Below are 25354 nucleotides of genomic sequence, written 5' to 3'. Positions count from 1 at the left end.
TGATTCTGTTTGCATCCTGACTTATACTTTGCCAGGAAGGTCTCCTCAGACTGATCATGTGTCGTGCAGCACTCAGCGACATCAGTAGCCCACAGGGCTCTCTCGTGTTGAATATATGCTGTGACAAATTTAAGGTTTTGCTTTTTACAGACAGATTTGGGCAGAACGCCCAGAAGACCTCTGAAGGCTTTTGTAAAGACAGCTGGTTGTGGTACCTTCTTTTTGGGTGAAAAAACTTGAATCTGGAGATACCTCAATAAGCTCCTTTCTAATAGAATCACAGTGAAGGTGAGTGCCGCCCCACTGATTCAATAGGATATCCTGTGTGTGTACTAACTTGTCCTGCTTCATCGCAAGAAGTTTGGCTACATGGATCAGTCACCTCACATATTTCGTGAGTACAATCTACAGCTGATCTTTCTCCTTTATTGCCCTGACCTTAGGGTGCAGATTACTGATTCAGCATGCATGTGGTTGCACCACTCAAGAATGTCGCAATCTACTAAATGCTTTCTATCTTCCAACTCACTCCATATTGCTTCACGTATGTATGCAGGTGATGCTTCAGCACTGGATCCCTGTTTAGCATCTTTCCATTATGTATTTAATTTTTCGTTAACTTGTTTGTCCTTTGCCTCTAACCACTTTGTCAACTCATTACAAATTCCTTGGCCTTCAGTGCCTAGGAGCTCTCTTAGCCCTTCTTGGAGTTCAGGTACTAAATTTTGTACCATTTGACACTGCTGCTGTACCATACTCTTAATCGTAGCGTGAGATATCTGGAATTTTGGAAACACGGGTTACAAGATGGTGTAATTAATAACGATAGCAGCCTACAGTTGAGTTAGGCTCGTAACTGTGAGCCAAGGAAAAAAGAAGAAAAAAATGAAAGAAAAGCATCCCCCTACAGCGAGGTCCACACCAAAGAGTGATAGTGCGAACACTGGAGACAAGAGTTTGGAGCCGTGTGCCGCTACACCCATCACCCCCAATACCCACTGCCGCATCTGTACGGATAGCAATGGGATCGGAGTGATGGACGTGGTAACGGTCAACATTATGTACGACGCCAGCGGTAGTGGAACAGCATTCATCAGGGACCACCTGAAGATGGCAATAAATCTGTTTGTCGGAATATCGTAGAATAATTAAGATGTGACCCAGTTGGGTATCTGAGAGTTCTACAAACAAGCGTGTCCCTTGCCTTCATTTTCTCTTACAATGTATTGCTGCTTCCTTTTCACAAAATAGAATCCCTCTTTAAATTCTGTTATCGTATTTTCTTAATCCAGCTGCTTCCTCTTATTCCTCTTTCTTTAGATAAGATGGATTGTTGCTCCAGCATTGTATATCATTCATGAAAGAAAAAGACAATAGATATAATTACAAACATTAATGGAAATTTTCATAGAGTTGCCCCCTCGTTGGGCGCCAAATGTAGAGTCACCTTGTAACCTCCCACTTACTAATCAGCCTATCCTGCTTGCAATATAAAATAAGACCATGTATCCCATGTATGCCTAATGGATTTTTACTAATTGGATAAAGCTATCTTTCCTGAAGGAATAATTCCAATAAGTAGGAGGAAAGTGTACAACAGACCCTTCTGTTGGAAACATTTATTAAAAATAAAAAGTAATTAAACTGAACAGGGCTACAATTTGTGGAAAATGAAAGTTATTTTGTGCATTCACTGACGAACAACACTGGACAGAAAAGGGGTACCACTGATCATGAATCGAAAAGATACACTAATGAAATGGTCGCAGCCCACTAGGGTAATTTACATCCAAAAACCTGTACAAGATGATAGGAAAGAAAAACATGTGTTATTAAACACTGATGTGGCAACTGAAGGTTGTCACGTTTTTTGACATAAATTTTAAGTCAGTATGTAATGATAAAGAAAACTGAGAAGTCACTCTTACGTTATGTTTGTCATTAAATTTTGAAAAAAACAATCGAGTAACAATCTGAAAATATGCAATTAAACTGTTTGTTATCATTGAACTTCATTGCATGAACAATGACTTTCAGCCGCCTCAACGTAACGTCATCAAAGAAATTTAGAAAAACGCAAGCACTTTTACTTTGCAGTTACTTATTTTGCAAATTGGATTTCAAATTATTGTTTGAACAACTGAGCGTTTTTTACTGACTTGAACAGAAATAAATAAGAGAATACATACCAAACCAAACAGCGATGTGCTCCAAGCCATATATAAAATAAATAAAACTTCTGCACTCTTAATTTGTGCATTTCTTTAGATTTGGACTTTTTCCAGGGATTGGTTCTCAAACTTAAAAAATGAAATTGCTTTACTTTAGTCATATACTGAAGCCTCTGTTGTACAACAGTTAATTCAAAGTAGACTGAGGCTAAAATTCTTAAAAGAGAAATTATTCATTAATAAACTGGCTATAACTATTCAATTTGCTTCTTATGATCCTCGGTTAGCACATAAGGAAAAGAAAAAGGAACAAGGAGCCTGCTTGGGAACGATGTCTGAGGACAATGAGGACACAATCGCCCTGAGTTTAACTGATTATTATTTCGATAAATTTTATCAATGAAATCACATTCAGTTGTGCTGCTGGTTTATCTGTTAAAACTTTCTACCAACTAGCAGTCTTCTTTCAGTGCTGTGCATACGACGAATCTGTGTTGCTGGAACTGCTGCTGTTGTTGAAGACAGTAGCATCTTGTGGAGCACTGTTAATTACAGGAACGGGCAATCGTAATTAATACAGCCTCTTCCGCCCTTCCACTGTCCTTACTCCTGCTATTAGACATCTGGCAGGCGCGCGTACATGATGCTGCTGAAATGATACCCTCTACTGGGAGAGCGTTAGCACCACACTTCTGCACATTACAAACACTGGAACCCATCTTTCTCTCCGCGCGCCCCGCGCAACAACTCGCTACCCAAAGATTGTACAACACACAAGCACTTCTTGATCGTTGCTAGTCGATGCAAATAACAATTCTTTTGGCTGTTCCCCAGAGCTTAAAAGTTTTACAGTAAGACCCAGATAAATACAATGAACTGTCAACAGACTTCTACCTAAATTTACACGTACACTGAAGCAATGTCCTTATTTATTAAAACAAAAACAAAATTACAAATATTTACATACAATGCAGCAAATACATATATATATTGGTAGCAGATGCCATGCATCCTGCATTTTCGGTGTTACATTCCCCAGTCTTGGAATGAGAGGATAACTGTATAAGCTTCTCAGAGGTGCATCATAAATTCAGCAATTTGTAAGTTATGTAATTCAGTGCCGTATCTCAGTCGCCTAGAGGCAAACTCCAATGAGGTTTGATATTTGTGCATTAATTATAACATGCAGTGCAGCTCATAGAACTTTCTATGATTCTAGTAAATAGCTTACCTTATACGGGTGCATCCTTGGATGTTTTCACAACAATCTGCATTATATGAGGCCAATTGTGATTGTTCGGAAACCATAACCAATCAGACACGCGTGATTCTCGTTATAGAATGATACGTACTACTGCAAAATGATCGGATAAAGTACCTCAGCGGAGATTCTGTATCTTAATTAAAAAACAGTTAACGAAAGAACAGCAATAGTATATAGTAGTTCGTCTCCGAACAATCAGCCGGAAATCACAAGATAAAGTGAATATAAATGATAAGGAGACAACATTTTGGTTTGGGTTAATGACGGACTCGACAAAGATGTTGACATAAATAATATTTATCCAGCAAACAATTAAGAGGTTACCTATCTCACTTCTGCTCAGCTGGAGCTTCCACGAAAAAGAGGCAAGTTAATAAGAAGATAACAAATCACAAATTAACAGGCTTCTGAAGGTATCGATGTATCAGATACTTTGGATCTACGGCAAATTTTGTCTTTCATTAGATAGTTTCTCTTTTTATGAATGAAATTATTTCTCTTATTACGCATCATCGCATCATCAATTAAATCAGGAGAAACAGGAGAAAAAAATAGTAATATAAAACGTTCCATTGCCCCTCTGAATGCTTGTCGTTATTATGTTAACAGTACACACAACAAGAATTCAACTGCCATGGGGCGAAGTTATCCTTCAACAAAACACATTCAAATCAGTTTCTAGTCAACATTCACACTGTGTAAGATAAGAGATAAGAAAAGTATATGACAACTTTTGCGCCAAAAAATCTTTACAAGTATGGTAAATAAATTCAATAATAAACAACATTTTATAATACTAGATCGAGCAGGCAATCGTGAAATAGAAGTAGATTTGACACTACCAGCTATGGACCTCAAGACCTTGTAAGGTGGTCGTGTCATTTTCATTTTTGTATGTTATCGATGTGCATGTCAGAGAGAAAGCAGTTTATGTTACTGTTAAAAAATCTTTGGTGTTTTCGTGGCATAGTCTTTGCGTCTGCGCAGTCTGATACATTCTTAGTTGAAGTGTGGTATGTGATGGACGTATTCTGTACTGCTGTGTGGACTTGTGGTTGTATCTGTTAGGTGAAGAAAGATTGATTTTATAGGACGGCAAGGATGAATAAGATGTATATATAAGGAAACGATGAGAATATAAATTTTGAATAATGTTATTATTTTTTGAAGAGAAGAAGCTTGAGGTAAGACCAGCACAGCGCAAGCCACTTTCTCAGAATGATTAGTTAGTTAACTTTGTTCATCTGCTCGGAGCTGAGAGAAAGACCACCCCACTGCTCCGAGTCATGCATTAACATATTAATTGATTAAGCTGTGTGATTCTTATGGAAATTTTCTGTTAACATTGTACCCCCTTTAAATCACTGTTCACTTTGTTAAGAAAAGTATTGTTCAGACCAATATTATGTGTGAAGATCATGTGAAGTTTTAGTCTGTCTTTTTGAATAGATACCTCATTCTAAAATCGTTGTCTAGGAATATTATTTCATAGGAGCAGTTTCTCTCCCCACGAAACTGTTTATCATTAAGAATTACCACATGCAACAATTTGAATACTTATTTAGAAACAGAAATGTAGCTTAGCCGCTGCATGTTTTCTGTTTGCTGTTGTGCTTTCGAGATGTCTACAGCAATGTTGTCAAGAGGTGAGGTAAGTGTAAATTTTGATTACGGCCAGATAAGTATTTACTTCAGTTTCGCATTTAATACAAAGACAAGTTGCATTCAGATCAGTTAAAATTAGGTTCTTTTTAGTCAAAGATTAGCATACGAGTTTAAGTTGAATAGAAGTTTGTGCGTAGATAGTTTTGGTAATAGGTAGACTTTTATGGAGTGAGAGGTAAATTTGGGCTAAATTTCAGACAGAAGCAAATATAGTGGGGAGGCTACATGTGTTAACCTTTCTGGCAGGGTAGTTCATCGGTTCCCTTGGTAATACGTAGTCAGACAGTGTTCGATTTCTCGAAAGTAAGAAATGCCGCTACGGTAATTTTAGTAATGTCGCACTTCGTTTTCAGACGTTGAATTTAACATTTTGTGTCCAATTTGTGATAGTTTGCGTCGTGTGCCGAGTATTAATTGTTTTATTACATAAACTTTCGGCATAATAGTACAGGTTGTATATGGATTTGATTTACTGAGGAGTATCTGCGTGCACAACAGTGAAGTTTTATTTTTGTTTGTGTGGCTATTGTAGCAATTCTGTTTTTCCAACAAACAGTATTTCGTCATGTTTGGTACAATAGAAAACAATATGGAATTCCGTCGTAGCATAAGACGGCAGAGGTTGCGGCAAGATAACGATTTGCTACAGGATGAGATAAACCACCTTGAGCAGTTATCAAGTACCAATAGTTTACATGAGATTGCAGGAAATTGTGCGGATCCTCAATTATTAACCAATTTAGCGAACAATAATGAAGCAGAACAAACGATAGGTAATGAAAATACGAAGTTGTGTCGGTCGGCGATAAGTCGCCAAACTCTAGCTGAAGTTTACGAAAGTCACCACAGTCGTGCGAAATTATATAACAACTGGTAACAGACTCATCTGAATCAGGTTTTGCTTCAATGTCTTTTGAACGACCACAACAGACATCACCTTCAGTGAACAATTATATAGAACCACACTGTGCAAACCTGACAAATTTTCTATAATCAATTTGCCAGATGCCTAAAGAAACACGATATGAAAGGAGTAGTGGGAAAGTCGAGCGTCTTGAAAGAAAGATCAACCGCGACGATGAAAAGGACGAATTTGATCGTGTACATTCATATTCAGAAAACTACGGTCACCTTACAAATTTATGGTGTTTCAGTGATTTCTTACTAGAGCATACCACACACCCAGATGTGACAATGAATCGCCGATGTGGTGCAATAGAGAACGATCTGTTTACCAGAGAAATGGGAACTTCGCTTACAAACACATTCTGACAGTACATAAATTCAAAGATTTCACGAATTACAGTAATGCAATTCACCCCAAGCTTGGATTGATCAGTTCCTATTTTCTCTACCAACAAATTGGACACTTTAACAAAAATTAGAATTTGTTTGCGGTTATCTGGCTAATGAACCTGCAGCAAGAATACACTCTTTAGTAAGAGACTGCCAAAGCGTAAATAATTTCTACCGAGCATTTTTGTAAGCCTGCTGGTTGCAGGACACACAAGATCAGATAAAACATAGCATTATAATGTTAAGAAACTTAGAATAGTCTGACTTCTCTAACCAAGAAAAATACTTCGAAGATATGGTACACAGAAATCAGTACTTATTAAATCCGTACAGTCCGTCAGAGCTAATTCGCATTTATTTAACAAAGTTACCTATGCATTTCAGACATGTCATTTTGGCGGGTAGATGTAAAGATGATTTACAGTCATTTCAAACATTACTGCAGGAATTGGAATTGGACAGTGACAATTGTTTAATGAAGAGACACAGTAACAGTCACAACAGGATGTATGACACGCAATACACATTCGTACCGCGTGAATGCAAAAACTATGGGACTCGCATAACAACCACAGAAACAATTACAGTCGGGATACCCGACATCGTCCGTATGAAGCACAATTCTCACAGATGAATAATGATTTTTGTGATAGAAGTACTTTCTGAAACGCTGTCGATGCACACAACAACAAAGATTTCAGGACTTGCAATTGTGTGAACAGATGTTATCACAATCGTCGTGAGAATCAGTATAATCACTGGCAATTCTGTAACTCGGAAGGAAAAGCTTTCGTGAGCACATATCAGGAATATTTTATCTGCAGAACATATGGTACAACAACAATTATGCGAATAACAACCATCACAGTCACAGTAATCAGTATCTCAGGACTTGCAATTGTGAGAACAGATGCAATCACAATTGCAGTGACACTCAATATAATCACAGGCAATTCTGTAACTCAGAAGGAAAAGCTTTCATGGGCACATATCAGGAAGATTAAATTCGCAAAACATATGACACAACAACAATTATGCAAATAACAACCAACACAGTCACAGTAATCAATATCATAACCCTCAGTGGCAAAATTCTGGAAGGGCAAGGACGTCGCGACAGATATAAATAGTTGAAGTTAGATCACCAAATTCAAGAGATAATCAACGAGAAGCAATACGAGACAATGACTAGCGATTGCGGCAGCAAACAGTACTGTGTTCCACACAAAACACGCCGCTGCAGAAACTTTGAACTTGGTGTGTTTTGAAGACAGAGACGTTTTACTGGAAGAAACTGATGACAAACAAAACTCTGTAGTACATCCAATAATAAGCATTTCAGTAGGAAACACTATTCTTTCCACTGTCCTTGACCCAGGTAGCCCCATTTTTGTGGTCAGTGGCACTGCATTCCACTAATGTGTGGACAACAACAGTTTGCCCGACTTTGCCTTTACTTAAGATTAAAATACAAGGAGCGATTTCTGGAAGAAGTGTTTACGTGAAGCGTCAAACCTAGTTAGACTTAGTGTGACAAGGCTATAAATTTTCTATGAATTTCTCGATTGTTCCTCTCTTTTCCGCTCAAATAATATTAGGATTAGATTTTCTAAACAAATATAAGGCTGTTTTGATTTTCAATGACGCCGAAGAAGGAAAGGAAGTCGAAAAAAAATTGGCTCTGAGCACTATGGGACTTAACATCTGTGGTCACCAGTCCCTTAGAACTTAGAACTACTTAAACCTAACTAACCTAGGGACATTACACACATCCATGCCCGAGGCAGGATTCGAACCTGCGACCGTAGCAGTCGCGCGGTTCCGTACTGAGCGCCTAGAACTGCTAGACCACCGCGGCCGGCAATGGAAGTCGAGGATAAGTCAGTTTCACTAACATTTCAAGACTCGATCCAGAAACAAGAAGAAGAAATAAATTGTTTAAGTTTTTTGACAGATAATGCATCGCATATTCTTTCCGAATACTTTCATAATGACAAAAGTTGTGCGTATACTTTGTGCGACGAAATGGATCAGGAAATCGAAATACAGGAGTCTCCTTCATAAAAGGTGGACAGATTACAGCAATGTACAGAAACTGAGAGGCAGGATCTTCTTGACATTCTGTGCACACATTGTTTTTAAACATCGTGCAGCAACTATTAAGCGTTTTCAACATAAATGCCAGGTCAAAGAGCACAATAAGTTTTACGTTAACCCAGCTTTCTACAGAGAAAAAGTGAAGGAAAAAATTCAATTTATGCTGGAACAGGGAATCATAGAACCCGCCGTCAGTTCATATAACAGCCCATTACTTTTTGTGAAGAAGAAAGACGATTCATTAACCTTGTGTTGGATTCTAGACACTTCAACACTGTTATTTGAACGAAAACAGATAGACTACATATAATAGAGGGTGTTGCAAAATTTCTGTGTGTACAAATTTTGTCTTCTGTAGACCACCATGTACGTTTCTGGCAAATAGAGTTACACCGAGACTGTAGAAAAAAAAAATTCTTATGTTACAATGTGTGCTGCCAGTTTCACAAATTAACTTTTTGCGTCAAATGTCGTCAGCTGCTTTCAGTCGAGATTTAAACACTATTTTGCCTGTCTGCCTGAAAAGACACATGACATTCCATGTTGATGATAAAGCAGAAAAATCTGGGTCACAGCATCACCATATACTAAGAAGCTCATTGCACGTTTTTGAGGATTCGGGAATCACAGTCAACTTAGAAAAATCCGAGTTTGGAAACACGAGAGTAAAATTTCTTGGTCATATAATTTCATCAGGAGGCATTGAACCAGGCACAGAGAAACTTGAAGTAATGAGGGCAATCCCCTCTCCTTCCATAAAACCTCAAATTCTAAGTTTTCTTGGCTTAGAAAATTTTTATCGCTCTTTTTTAAATATGAAAATTCTTGCCACTCCTAAATTATGTTCATTTACTGGAAAAAACACCATATGTCACTGGGGTGAACAAGCACAGATAAGAGTTTCAAAGTTTGAAAGATGCACTTCCTAATGCTCCAATACTTGCTCATCCTGATTTATCACGAGGCTTTTGCTTATCAACGAACTCGTAAAAATTGGGCTTGGCGCGCATCTATTCCAAGAATTTGTAGAGAATGGCGTAACTGTGCAGAGAAGAATAGCCTTTACCTGTCGTGCCTTGTCTAAATCTGAAAGAAATTATTCCGTGACTGGGTTAGAAGCATTGGCAATTATTTGGGTATTTTCTAAATTCTGGTTCTTCTTATTTAGGAAACATACTAAGGTGTATACTGACCATCGAGCACTCCAATTTTTAATGTTATCTAATCTAAACCATGATCGTTTGAAACGAAGGGATTTGTAATAACAAGAGTTTAACTTCACTATTGTTCACATCCTTGGTACTCAAAATATTTTATCACGTGCTCCTATTGGTTTCGTCAAGAACACTTCTGAAAATGGTTTGGAGAAAAACTTCAGTTTGTTGTATATACGAGAGGTATCCTTTGAAAACTTAATCTCTTCTTCTTTACATGACATAGCGCATGAACAAAGATGTAAATGTAAATGGTATGACAAAAATAAACACTGCAGTAAGACCAATTTAATTGTTCCATAACAATATTCTTTTCAAAAGATGTGCAGTCAGTGACTCTCTTTGGGTTGTTCGCACACCCGATGGTTATCTAAATAAGCTTATTTGGTATACACATCTCAGCTAAGCTCACTTTGATCCGAGAAAATGCTTTCACAAACTGGTACCACTCGTTACTGTAATAACATGCAGACAGAACGTGTTAGCAAAATGCAAAGCCAAACCATCAACCATCAGACATCGAGCACCATTATTTCGTACAATACCTGCTAAACTAAAAGAGTTGGCTGCAGTAGACCTGTTCGGAACTCTTGTCATATCAATCAATGCATTCTCATACGTTTTTTGATGCTATTGAATTGACTTCAAAATTCGTTTCATTCACTTCATTACGAAAAGCTACTGCCAAAACAGTACCCAAAACCTTTATCAATAATTTTCGACAAGAAGTTGGACACTGACAAAGTCATTTCCGACAGCGGCCCAGAATTTAGCTCAAATATTTGATTACGCACTTTACGAAGTCACAAAATTAGACCTGCTTTTATTTCACTCTTTTGGCCTCAGTCCAATCCTTCAGAATGCATTATGCGAGAAATAAACGATCTGTGCAGAATATACTGTCACCATCAACACCAGACATGGGAAAAACACATTCACACATTCCAAGACATTCTGTCAGTTACCAAACGATTGTGCATCGTTTTCTCTGTTACTTGTGCTCAAAAACTGACAATCAGCAGATCGTGTTAGGTAATTAATACAATTTCCAGGTTCAAAAAAATGACGTCATAAGGAATTAACAGATATAGCGGTAAACAACATCAAAAAGGCTGCAGAAAGAAGAAAGAAATCACAGCGAGAACAAGTAAAGACGAAAAAGTTACAGGCTGGAGAAATCTCATCCTGTATCTTAAAAAAAAGGCATCTTAATCACAAATTCTTTCTTCTAGGACTCATAGAATTGCACACGCCATTGTTGTGGAAATCGAAACTATTCAGACACGCAAGAGCATTGGACTTCACCATGTTTCACATACCAGACCATATATAGAATAATCCTATTTACTAAAATTATACTCAGATGATACAACTACATATCGCCTATTTGAAAATATTGCTTGTGTTACAGCAAACAGCAACAGTAAGCGGTAAACAATGCTATAGTATCGCTTGTCAGAGTGACTCCCGTCGCGTGGCAGGCAACTTTTAACAGGAATCGGGTGACAATCACCGCGCAACAAACTTCACTTATCGCACAAAAAATCTTGCGATTTGGTGCCACGACATGTACGCCAAAGAAACTGCTACGAACTTCGAAATTGCATCTAGAATACGAATAAAAATAAATAATTTCTAATAAAATTTACATTGACAGTATTTTTTTAAACCGTTTCTGAGAGGACACAGGTTATCAGTGCTTGAGAAATATTTTTGGCTATACCCAGTGATGATAATACAGACACATTTAACACTTGGAACCACTTTTGATGAGATATACAGACTGTTAGGACGGTAACTGTGTTGTCAGGAAAGCAGAATGATACGTATTTCTATGTAAGAAGTTTTTCAGGATCAATTGCGAGATAGTGATGATGTGTTTACTGAACTGTAATATTTACGATTATAGCTGTGAAGTGTTGTTTATGTGGAAATAAGTGGATGAAAACAGAGCAGGTAATTTTTATTTGAAGTGTATATTGAGAAGAAATCCGCGAATAAGATTAATGTTGTATCAGAATAATGAAATTTATGCTGGTGAAGTACGCGAGATGACAGTTGTGAGATTTATGATGCAATAGAATGTGGCAATGCTTATGATGATTAATGTAGAGAAAGAGTGAGGCAGCCATGGTTAGTGCTTAGTGAAGCTGTTTCTTGTTGTAATCACTTTTGTGCCATGTGGATGCATTTTGGTTCAAATGATCCAAATGGTTCTGAGCACTATGGGACTTAAGTTCAGAGGTCATCAGTCCCCTAGATCTTACAACTATTTAAACCTAACTAACCCAAGGACATCACACACATCCAGGCCCGAGGCAGGATTAGAACCTGTGACTGGAGCAGTCACGCGGTCCAGACTGTAGCGCCTAGAACCGCTCGGACACGCCGGACGGCGGTGCATTTCGGATTTATATGTGTAAAAGGTAATAGTGAATGAAGGTAACATGACTTGAAACAACAGAGTTATTTCTTTGATGTGGAGTTTACAATTATCTGATGAAAATTATTCAGTCTTTTCCTAAACGCACAGTGTCATTTTCTTTCATTGGAACAATTCAGTATGTAACAGCTATATTTTACAATAATTTAGGAAGTGCATATTTTTTTCTCCATTTGTGAACGGAAAATGTTTTGTAAATAGGTGGCTCAGCATTGATTGCTACTCTGTACTCAACTTTTTGTAATTTGGCTATGTAGCAGTGTCTAATTCCTTTCTTATACTGATGAATGAAATTTTTTCTGATTTGTATACAGCTATATCCATCTGAAAATTTAACTTGTACTGAATTCTGATGTATCCGAACAACACAGGTAAGTTGCTGTCGATTTTAAACAACAGTTATTTGGAGTGATAACAATTTGGAAAGAAAGCGAAATTCTTCTCTCGCAAAGAACTTTTACTTGGATCATACTTTCTCACATCATAGGTAAGTGTCATTTCCAGTGGAGTGTAGTTACTTACAAACCACTCTTAGTTGTAACTGATAATACGTATTACATTAGTACATCATGCTCGGGTAGTCCCCTGTAACATACACAACAAAGCTCAGAATGAATTTGGTATCTCGTACACGAACTAGGCCATTCTCTGTTTCCGTGAGATGCACATGTGGGCTATGTATTGATTGTTACGCGAGTTACGCGACCTTCTTACGTATCGTTTTCAAGTGCTTTCATAGAATACGACCCTCCTACAGGAAATTCCGTGTTGATTTACGTCACTTGATACCTTCTCACCTAAGATAACTGCCAAGCCACTACTCCTATCCACTATAGAAAAGGGATTACATGAATCCGAACCATTCGTAAAATTGGCTACACACACACACACTTGGTGACGACGACATTAAGACTGTAAAATGTCCGGTAGTGCTAATAGAGAACCATCGAAGTTGAAGTATAGATTTTCTTTATTACTTGATCATTAGTTTTGAGTCTAAGCTCATTATCAGATCATGCAATAACCTACGAAATAACATACATTATGGCATTCACATGACTGTTCGTTCTAGTGAAACGGATCTTGTAAAGCAATGAAGGGCTGGACTTCATCCACGAAGGTGTAGGAAGTTCAGCCCTGCACCGCCTTACAAAATGTGTTTCACCAGAATGAACAGTCATGTGCCTGTCGTAATGTTATTTCATAGCTTATTGGATAATTTGATAATGGGCTTCGGCTCATAACTAGTCATCAAGTAAAAAAGAAAAACAATGTAACAACTTCTAAGGTTCTCTGCAATTTTTTGCATGAATTGGTAAATGATAAATTAGCTGACGTCATGCATTCCAAAATTCTGGAAATTAATAAATATATAACAGAGTTTTTATTTGAGTAATTCTAGCGAAGACACTGACAGTTCATGGAACACTAACCAATAACAGATACTTCTTTCCATGGTGACCAACTTGGATATGATGAAATTAATGGCCAGCTACTTAAATACTGATAGCACTTATCAGATCGAAACACGAAATGTAAGCAGCAGTCGAGAAGAGAATGAGAAACTTTTGTAGCCTACATCCTGTACACTGAACAACTGTGTAGCAAACGAAGGAGAATTCTGTAAAGGAAGATTAAGTTCATGGCGAAGAAATAAAAACTATGAAGAAGTTACCCAAAGACACTGTGATAGTGACAGAGGCAAACAATGATTTGGAAAATCAGTGGAAGAAAACGGGTAGTGTCTTGAAAAGAGGGTATAGAATGAACATCAACAAAAGAAATGCAAGAGTAAAGAAATGCAGTGGTGTTAAAGGAGATCATATTGTAGGATTTAAATGAGGAAATGGTATATTAGAATTAGTTTATAAATTTTGTTGTTTGGGTACAGAAATATGGTAAATGATGATGCGAAAAGTAGATAGGATACATCTAATATGAAAGCTGGCAGTAACAAGAAAACATTCCTGAAAGCAAGAAATTTGTTAACATTTAAGGCAAATTTAAGTTCTAAGAAGGCATTAAGGAAGGTATTTGTCTGGAATGTTTGCCTTTACGGTAGCGAACCGTGGGCGATAACACTATTTTCTCTAACTGGAATAAAAACAAGTAATATTTATGTTTTTTGGTGTGTTGATAAAAACAGTGTTAACAAATATGCAAGATTATCTCTCGTATTGAATTTATGATAACTTTACATCATTGCTTATATAAGCTTATGCGTGACCTTGATGTTATCCTTCGGAGGAAGGACACTGAAGGCGCAACCGCTTTGTCTAGGACTTTGTACTTTTCCGCTGCTGATTCTCTGATTAGTATCCAGCAGTAATTTGATAACAATGATACACTCCACTTTCCCTGGTATCTCATTTCCATGTCAGAAATTTGCTGGTAGAAGCGTTCTCCATGCTCGTCAGTTACAGCAACCAAGTTGTCAGGAAATAAATCCGAGTAGAAACCTAGAAAAATTCACTTTGAGGACATGTTGCACCCCAGCCTACACTGAGGTGTCAAAAGTCATAGGATAATTCCTAATATCGTGTAGTGCAACACATCGACATGCCATGGACTCAACAAGTCGTTGAAAGTTCCCTGGAGAAATATTGAACCATGTTGCCTCTATAACGATCCATAATTGCGTAAATATTGCCGCCGCAGGGTTTGTAAAAAATTGACCCCTCCATCATGTTCCATAAATGTTCGATGGGATTCATATCGGCCTATCTTGGTGGCCAGTCCATTCGCTCGAATTGTCCAGTATGGTCTTCGTGAACAATTGTGGCCCAGTGACATAGCGCACTGCCATCCATTAAAATTCCAATGCTGTTTGCTGCAAATGGGTCTCCAAGAAGCTGAATATCACCATTTCCAGTCAATGGTCCATTCATTTAGACCAGAGGACCAAGTCCACTCCATTCCAGCTCACGCCATTACGGAGTCACCACCAGCTTGCAAAGTGCCATAATCGAACCCTACCATTAACTGTTACCAACTGAAATTGGGACTCATCTCAAAAGGCCACGGTTTTTTCAGTTGTCTGCGGCTTAATCGATACAGTCACGAGCGCAAGAGATGCACTTCAGGCGATGTGCTCTTAGCAATAGCGGTGGGCAAAACTCTTCTTTCCAGAGATCGGATCAGAACTGGTCATTCAATGGAATGAAGTAGCTCTTTTTCATGACTCAGCACTCACCATTCACTCACAAAAATAAGTAAAAGGAAAGTGCATGGCATTTTTAATTCAGGTCTCTGGATCAGTATTTTTATCTAATCTGGTTATACTTTGAAAGAACTTATAAAGAGAAGTAACAGTTTTGTGTTATGTCCCGAGTAATTTCCAGATACAAAAGTTTTAAATTTTGTCTGCTGTAAATATTATAAATATTGCAACAAAATCATAACATTTTTTACCAAGTAGAAAAAATTTTAAGACTGAAGACTTGTTCTTGTTATATTTTGATACTTTTATTGAAAAAAATCAATATAAAAATTATTACAACTGTAGTTGAAGCGTATCTGCAGTCTTCATTTACAGTCAGTATTACCATATGTGTTCCCACAAAGAAAAAGTAATCAATATTGTCATTCATAAACAAAATTTGATCCATTTTAGTTGATGTAAGTCTCTTTCTCTTCTTACTGCACATTTGTCCTGCCTTTGAAACAATTCGTTCACATGCCACCGATCTTGCTGTGATACATAATAATACTTTGAGAATCAATGGATACAGCCCAGGTCACAGCAATTTTCTTGTTTCCCAGCAGTTTAAGGAATTGCTGTTTCTAGGCGAATATCCCTCCACTAAATATTTGTTCAGTTCGACAATTGCTGCACTTTTTCATTGAACCCCTCCCAGATTGTAGAACGTTCATGTGTTACAGTGGTAACTGGATAAGAAAATAACTCTGTTATGAACAACCAAAGGCATTTCTTCGATAGCCTTCATGTAGCAGTCCTGAAATGTTTTGTCGTCTGAAAATGCTTGTTTTTGGATCGGGGGTCCACAAACGTTGCCTGACTGCTCAGTTCGTTGCTGGAGATAGTTCCAAACTACTTTGCTAACCCTTTAAGCGTATTATTAACCAATGACCCTATTTATTTAGGACATTCTTTATTTTAGTTGCGATTACATTAATCTTGGCAAGATTTTCAGTTTTAAAGGTGAGACTGTTTTATCTGAGGACACTTTTTCGGTTACCTCATAGAAAACTTCCAAAAACTGTAAAGCCTGTTGCATTATCTCACAGTCTGTACATTTAAGTTTAAAGTGATCGATTTTCCACGTAAAATAGCGAGGCAAGAAATTGTGGGCTCTTTGTTTAAAGGAAATCTTTGCAACATTTCGTAAGTAGAGCTCCATCTGGTTGGGACATTTTGTTTCAGCTTCAGTTAGTCTTTTTTTTAATTTTTTGCATTTCAGCTTGTTTGCTTAAGTAATGGATCTCTCCTCAATAAAAATAACAACTCATTTGACATCGTTAACGGTTTTGTATATGGACTTCTGAATTGTATGTTGCACAGTAAAGTTTAAAGAATGTGGAAAGCGTGGAACATGTGACAGTTTCAGAAGCATGACAGTTAATTTCATTTTCTGTCATTGTGGAAGTGATCTGAAAATTGATATTGTATTTGGGATAACAGACTATACCCAGTTTGAGACGTTTTCTGCAGTGTGTCTGTCTTCGAATTGTGAGAACTATAAAAGGTATGACTTCGTGCACTCTTCTCGTCTATGAAATGTACAGTGAGTGCATAAAAACTAATATTATTTACACTTGTCCATGTATCAGATGAAAGACAGCCAGCCTTTGCGGTGGTCAAATCATCTTTAATTTTTTCAAATAACTCATGATGCAGAATGGGCATTAGAGAGTCTGACAACGTTTTTCGACTTGGTTAATTATATATATATATATATATATATATATATATATATATATATATATATATATATATCACATTTTGTTTCTTCAACTATAGAGAAAAGTTAGTCTTCTCTGGAAATCACTTTTAAAAGCTATACATCTAATGCTGTACTTTTACTTAATGTGAGCGCATTTATAATGTTAAGAAATTAGTTATCGGTTGTTGTAAATGAAAAGCAGTTGGTGGTGGAGGCATCACAGAAGTAAATAAGTCAGAACTTGATCCAGAACCTGACGACACTGGTGCGCTGGATACAGCTTGAAATTCAATTTGCCTTTCTGAGAGGACGCCTTTACCCGAGGCAGAAGCAGACGTCAGTGAGGACCTTTCACGAGAAATGATTTCACGAAATTCTGCAGTGATGGCGTGATCGACTTCCTGACCCACACCGTTCCAGAGGCGCCTTACGATGCTTCGATTTTAGATGTCTCTTCAGGTTTGATGATGAGCCCGTAGCCATGGCCATTATCTGCTGACAGTAGCAGCATTTTCCTTTTTCTTCCATTTTGCTAAAATGGTACCACACATCGCTTGTAATTCTTCTAGGTGAAGGATATGTGGATGACACATTGTAGTGCAGCACTGAGAAGTACACTGGTAAAATTAAAATATTTACTACTAACACAGCCATTTCAAATTTTAAAAGCTTAAGGCGAAAACAAATATACATGCACATTTTATAATCAGAAATTACAGAGTAGGATGTAGAACGTTGTGACCTACGAAACCTACACTCACAATCGTGAAGTTTGTATCATATACGAAAAGGTCTGAAATAGTCATAGTGATTAAGAAACTCACGAAGACAAGTCTGATAATATACGAGGATTTCACTGCTGAAAGATAAAAATTTTGAATAATGTGATATCCGAATTTGGGCTACATAGCGCGTGAACAAGAGATGCCAGGATAACGATGCAGATAAAGGCTGGAGAAAAGCAGTGCGAATGAACTCTAAAGCCTGTGCTGTAGGAGCCACGAACTTGTGTACTCATGCAGCCACTACTTCTATCAGTGTGTCTGTAGAATATAGTTGGCCATCGCTTTCAACTTATTTCTATGAACTCTGCCATATATCCTGAATACCGACATCCATGTCTTTCTTCTAACGAACATTGACACCTGGCTCAAGCGAAGCATGCTATCCAGTTCCCTAAATATAGACTCCACAGAAGTAACAGGTGAGCAGGTGGAGTAGTGGCGTACAAACGCTTTGACTTATTACCGACCGTACATTCTATAGTAATGAAGATAAACAAATCAAATATATGTCTGTAAACATCAAATCCATTAAGGAAATTTCCATAATGTGCGTCCTCTACAGATCTCCGAAAGTAGTAGGGATAGCCTCTTCCAAAACTGTTCTTTCAAAATTCGATTCGACTTAGAAGTATACAAAAATTGCCACGAACACTAACATAAGTATTCTGTCCCTTCACTGTGAAATACAACTGTGTAATTTCTTCTTAGAACGTAGCAGCATTTCAGGTTGCACCTCCTCATAATGCAGCCTATAGTCAGGCCCCTCATAAATATGTTTGCCACGAGATCCACAAGCAAAGAAATTCGTAACTGGAATTTCAGCTCACACCATCATATTCATGACTTGCTCTCTAAAATATGCAAGCAATAAACTATGCTACATACAGAGTCTTTAAGTGTATCAGTGTACCTGAACTTGAGGCGGAAGCACAAGAGATAAATTGGCAGATGACTTCGATTCCATATCTGGACGTGAAAGAACAGCTCCATGGATTTACTACCAAACTAACTCTATTACACAATAAATATGCTCCCCCAAAGGCCGGAAACCTGAAGGGTGCACCTTGGCTAGTGAATGAGCTAAAATGGTTCATGAATCTCGGAGACACTGAACATCGGATTTACAAACGACCTCCTACACTTGAAAAAAAAATTTGATTACAAGCAGGAAGCAAACAGAGTTAATCAATCTGAGAGAAACGACAACTACGACATGCCAATACTTTAATCTAAAACATAAAGACCAGATGCTGTATGAAAAAACTTGTTTGATCTAGGGAAGAGTAGGCAAAGCAGAAGCTGCAGTTGGTCCTATCGTCCCAACCAAGGAACTAAACCAGTACTAGACTTCAACAATAACCTTCATTCAACCGCAAGGAAAACATAGACTTATTGATTATTTCACTGAGGTAAATGATTGTAGTCGCGAAAAATTGTTTCTTGAGCTCACAGTGCCGTCTAAAAATCCTTCAGCTTAGCATTTACTCTAAAGGGCGACATCGCAGTCCAAATGATCATGCTTATTGTTCACATATTACTGACCATAATAATTACTGTTCCGTGTGACCCTGAAGCTCTTGCCTCGAAAACAGGGCGGAAACAATCGTCCCCATCAGAATACAAGCACTAGAGATCAGAATGCTGAGAAGAGTAGCTGGGTACGTTCTGTCTCATGGGAGAGTGGATGTAGACATTAGAAAACGAGAGTGAAAAACTTCAAAGAGCAGATAAAAGAATACAGATACAACTGGAAGGATTATGTCACGAGAATGGAAGCCGACAGATCAACAAAATTGGTGAAATTATTACCGAATGGGCAGAACACATTTAGGAAGACCGAGAAAAATCAACAATTTCAACCAAGAGGGCGTAACATGCAAATGCCTAATACATGCTTAGAGAAGAAGAAGAGGTATTATGTTCAGAGTACATACATCAAAAAGATTTTGTGTCACCCCAGTTCCCAGAACTCCAGAACATAGACGTTGACTGTGGATATTGTATCACAGACACAGTCCCTTTGACTGTTCAGAGATGTCACTAAACTCGGTCATTGATGTAAACAACCATGCATGAGCAGCACCTGTTTGACGGAGGGGGTTCAACAGCCGCTCCGTTCCAGTCGTTCCACCAGGCTCGTGTTGTCTGTAGTTCAACCATGTCTAGACCGTCAGTACCGTGGTTCCATCGCGTCCGCATTGTTACTTTTTGCCAGGAAGGGCTCTCTCAAGGGAAGTGTCCAGGCGTCTCGGATTGAACCAAAGCGATGTTGTTCAGAGATGGAGGACATACAAAGAGACAGGAACTGTCGATGATATGCCCCGCTCAGGCCACCCAAGGGCTACTACTGCAGTGGATGACCGCTACCTACGGATTTTGGCTCGGAGGAACCCTGACAGCAACGGCACCATGTTGAATAATGCTTTTTGTGCAAGTCACGGGACGTCGTGTTAAGACTCAAACTATGCGCAATAGGCTGGATGATGCGCAACTACACTCCCGACCTCCACGTCGAGGTCCATCTTTACAACCTCGACACCATACGGCGCGGTACAGATGGGCCCAACGACATGCCGAATGGACCGCTGAGGATTGGCATCACGTTCTCTTCACCGATGAGTGTCGCATATGCCTTCAATCGAACAATCATTGGAGACGTGTTTGGGGGCAACCTGGTCAGGCTGAACGCCTTAGACACACTGTCCAGCGAGTGCAGCAAAGTGGAAGTTCCCTGCTGTTTTGGGGTGGCATTATGTGGGGCCGACGTACGTCGCTGGTGGTCATGGAAGATGCCGTATCAGCTTTATGATACGTAGAAGCCATCCTCCGACCGATAGTACAACCATATCGGCAGCATATTGGCGAGGTATTCGCCTTCATGGACGACAATTCGCGCCACAATCGTCCACATCTTGTGAATGACTTCCTTCAGGATAACGACATCGCTCGACTAGAGTGGCCAGCATGTTCTCCAGACAAGAACCCTATCGAACATGCCAGGGAATGATTGAAAAGGGCTTTTTATGGACGACGTGACCCATCAACCACTCTAAGGGATCTACGCCGAGTCGCCGTTGAGGAGTGGGACAATCTGGACCAGTAGTGCCTTTATCAACTTTTGGATAGTACGCCACGACGAATACAGGCATGCATCAATGCAAGAGGACTTGCTACTGGGTATTATAGGTACCGGTGTGTACAGCAATCTGGACCACCACCTCTGAAGGTCTCGCTGTATGGTGGTACAACATGCAATGTGTGGCTTTCAAGAGCAATAAAAAGAGCGGAAATTATGTTTATGCTGATCTCAGCTCCAATTTTCTGTACAGGTTCCGGAACTCTCGGATCCGAGGTGATGCAAAACTTTTTTTGATGTGTGTATTGCGATTTTTTAAGTAACTGTGATTGTAATAAGTTTTGTAATTACATATAAAACTCTGGTTTCATGTAAGAGGCATTAATCTGTTCAGGTTAAATGAATAAATAAAAAATTAAACGTATAGGCCGCCCCAGGATGAATGGTGAATGTTCGGAGATATGACAGGAGCAATCATTTGAAGCAGAAAACTTCATGTGGACATATGCACTATTATGAATGGTTTCTGAGATGGAACAATTAATTTACATTGTTACGTATTTTCTTTATTGTTCAGTACACTGCCTAGCGTAGACGAAGTGGATACGAATGATTTGATATAGGACTTGTGGTCTATCAAGTAGGGAAACTACAGCAAACTGGCTTAGCTACGCTTCAACACATGTACCTTGCACAAGATTTTCCGTATTCTCTCGGTTTCTTCACGCAAACTGTAAGTCCTCGAGAAAAAATGAACTGGAACTTTTTAAAGGAAATTTAATGTAGTTTAATTTTGTACTGCGACAAGTTTTCGCTAGAGGCCGCGGATTTCGTGTTTTTCAAGAAAAACGTACAAAAGTAACTTTACATATATTCAGTCCCAGAAATCATTTGGAATAGGACGTATGTCCATATTTAGTTTCTTGCTTCAACTGATCGTTCCTGTCATATCTCTGAATATCGATCGATTCTCCTGAGGCAACCTTTATACATGACCTATCATATATGTTATAATAATTATACATACTGTTACATTTAGTATCCTATTCACCCATAGTAATTAAAGCCTGCATGAAGGATACCAACTCACCAACAACAGCAACTGTAATTGCAAGCGTCATAGAAGAAGACAAAATAGTACACCTAACAATAACACTCTCACTACAAGAAGACAGGAGAACAACAAAACAAGAAGACGACGACTAGAACAAAGAATAAAGAGATGAACCCGGATGGAGAGGTACTCAGTCAAGAAAGCGAGATGCAAGCTGTATCACTGTGACGAAAGCACAGCGAACAGAGTGACGCCTCAAGTCGCCGTGTGGTCTCCTCCGTGCAATCTTGTCCGTGTGAGTGTGGGGAGCAGTGAGCTACCTTGCAATACTGTTAGTAAGAATGGTGGGGGAGCAATGAGCTAGTGAGCAACCTTGCAATGCGAAATCTGAGAATGGTGGGTAGCAGTGAGCTAGAGAGACAGCTCACGGTCAGGTCGGTGAGAGTGGTGTGGAGCGGTGAGCTGTTTGGAGGGGAGCGATGCCTGGGTCGCTTTGGAATACGCTCCGACGGCAGCATTTCAGCTCACTGCTCACACATTTCGATTGCGATGCTAAGTCAAATGAAAAGATGCAACAACTCACTCAAAGTACACAAACATTTCTTGAGCTTCTGAAATGTAGCACACTCTTTTGAAGTCAAGAGCTGAAAGTATTTTCTTCGTTAATATGTGAAACTGAAGAATGGTTGGTCGTCCGCTTCGGTAGCGGCGCGGTCAGTGCAGCGGAATGTAAGTAAATGGACTGAGGTTCAATTACTGGTTGGATCGAAATATTTTTTCCCCACTCAGAGACTGGGTGTTTTGTTATGCATATTTTCATATCGTCACAATTAGTATTACTGTTGTGATGGTGGAATAGGTACTGCCTGACAGCCAATAACTTGGAAAAAAAAAGAAATGGAGCTTTTTCTGTTTTCTCTTTTCATGGATGAAAAATACTTCGTGTAAAGTATGCAAATTCACATGTGCCAATTGTCGATAACACATTTTTTGTAGCTTGTGAAACGTCTTCTTAAGGACATAGGGTGGTCCACCATTGCAGTAGCCTACCACAGACTTTTCATCCTGCTAATTACAGCCAACAGACACGCATTTTGAAATCAGATGAGCTACCATTAATTTTTTCCGAACCATCCATCATCCACTCTTTAGAAAGATCAGCCTCTTTGAATCAGTTTAGGAGCGGACTGCCCATCTCTAGTAAGCAAAGGCACTCACGTCGGTTCTCTGCTGCCATGGCCCATTAACGCCAAATTTCGTAGCGCTGTCCTAACGGATGCGTTCATTGTATGTTCCATATTGATTTCTGCTGTTGCTTCACACAGTATTGCGTGTATGTTAGCACTGACAAATCTACACAAAACTCACTGCTCCAGGTCATTAAGTAAAGGTCGTTGGTTACTGCGTTGTCCTTGGTGAAAGGTAATGCCTGAAATTTGGTAATCACTCTATGGCTGCCGGAATATTCTCTAAGAATTTCCGAAATAAAATATCCCATGCATGTAGCTCTAACTAACATTCCGTTTCCAATGTTTGTTGTTTCTGCAGTGTGGCCGTGATCACATGAATCACTTGAGTACAAGTGACAACCCCACCAATTCTCTGCCCTTTTATATCTTTTTTTGTGTTTGATACTACTGCCATTTGAATATATGTATGTATATTGCTATCCCAAGACATTTATGACTTCAGTGAGTTACAGCAGTGCAGAACACTTTCCACAAGGTCCTTATAGTTTTTTGCCCTCTTGTTTCCTAGAAAGTTTGTGAACGCTTGAACAGAGGCATCACAAGCTAACTTTTGAAATGCTCGTCTTTGAACAGTTTACGTATCTGGAGACCCACGAAAATCCCCTCTTTTATATTCCTCTCACAAAGATGTTGAAATTTCTTGCATGAGTAGGGAAATGCTTCCCCAGTTATTTTTGTCTATTGCCTTCACGAAATTTTCATTAGGTCCCATTTTACATAAAGAGCAAGGAGAATTATGTTCTTGGATTCGACAAGTGCTTCATGATTAACAGTGTGAGGTCCTGGTTCAAGTGACTGACGTTTAGGCCAGTCTTTCTTTTTATAATGAAGTGCTTTGGCACTGCTGTCCCAGAGACAAAGGAAGCAACAGAACTTGGTGTAGCCGTGTAGCAGCCCCAGTAATATGCGTATCACTTTCAGATCCCCGAAAATCTTCCATTTAAACTTGTCATAGTTCAATCGAATAACAACTGTTTCATATGTTTAATTATGGGCTTGGTGTAGGGGTAGCGTCTTTGACTCATAATTAAAACGTCTTCGGTCCCTGGTTCGATCCGCGCCACTGCCCAAATTTTGATAAATAATCAGCATTGGCGGCCGAAGACTTCCGGCATAAGAAGTCAGCCTCATTCTGCCAACGACCTTGTCAAAGAGGGCGGAGGAGCGGATAGAGGTTCAGTGCACTCTCTTGTCCTAGGGGTGGGAAATTGCCCCTAAAGGCGGAAGAATCAGCAATGATCAACGACATGAGGATGCAGAAGGCAACGGAAACCACTGTATTAAAGACACGTAACGTGTATCCACAGGACATGTGGCCTGTAATTGAAGAAGTGTCATGATGATCTCTCCATTGGCAAAAGATTCCGGAATAGTCCCCCATTCGGATCTCCGGGAGGGGACTGCCAAGGGGAAGGTTACCATGAGAAAAAGACTGAATAATCAACGAAAGGATAACGTTCTACGAGTCTGGGCGTGGAATGTCAGAAGCTTGAACGTGGTAGGGAAACTAGAAAATCTGAAAAGGGAAATGCAAAGGCTAAATCTAGATATAGTAGGGGTCAGTGAAGTGAAGTGGAAGGAAGACAAGGATTTCTGGTCAGATGAGTAACGGGTAATATCAACAGCAGCAGAAAATGGTATAACAGGTGTAGGATTCGTTATGAATAGGAAGGTAGGGCAGAGGGTGTGTTTAATGTGAACAGTTCACTGACCAGGTTGTTCTAATCAGAATGGACAGCAGCCGAACACCGACAACGATAGTTCAGGTATACATGCCGACGTCGCAAGCTGAAGATCAACAGATAGAGAAACTGTATAAGGATATTGAAAGGGTAATGCAGTATGTAAAGGGGGACGAAAATCTAATAGTCACGGGCGACTGGAATGCAGTTGTAGGGGAAGGAGTAGAAGAAAAGGTTACAGGAGAATATGGGCTTGGGACAAGGAATGAAAGAGGAGAAAGCCTAATTGAGTTCTGTAACAAATTTCAGGTAGTAATAGCGAATACCCTGTTCAAGAATCACAAGAGGAGGAGGTATACTTGGAAAAGGCCGGGAGATACGGAAAGATTTTAATTATATTACATTATGGTCAGACAGAGATTCCGAAATCAGATACTGGATTGTAAGGCGTAC

Source organism: Schistocerca americana, chromosome 7, assembly GCF_021461395.2.
Source record: "Schistocerca americana isolate TAMUIC-IGC-003095 chromosome 7, iqSchAmer2.1, whole genome shotgun sequence".
NCBI lineage: Eukaryota > Metazoa > Arthropoda > Insecta > Orthoptera > Acrididae > Schistocerca > Schistocerca americana.
This window is presented reverse-complemented; position numbering follows the sequence as displayed.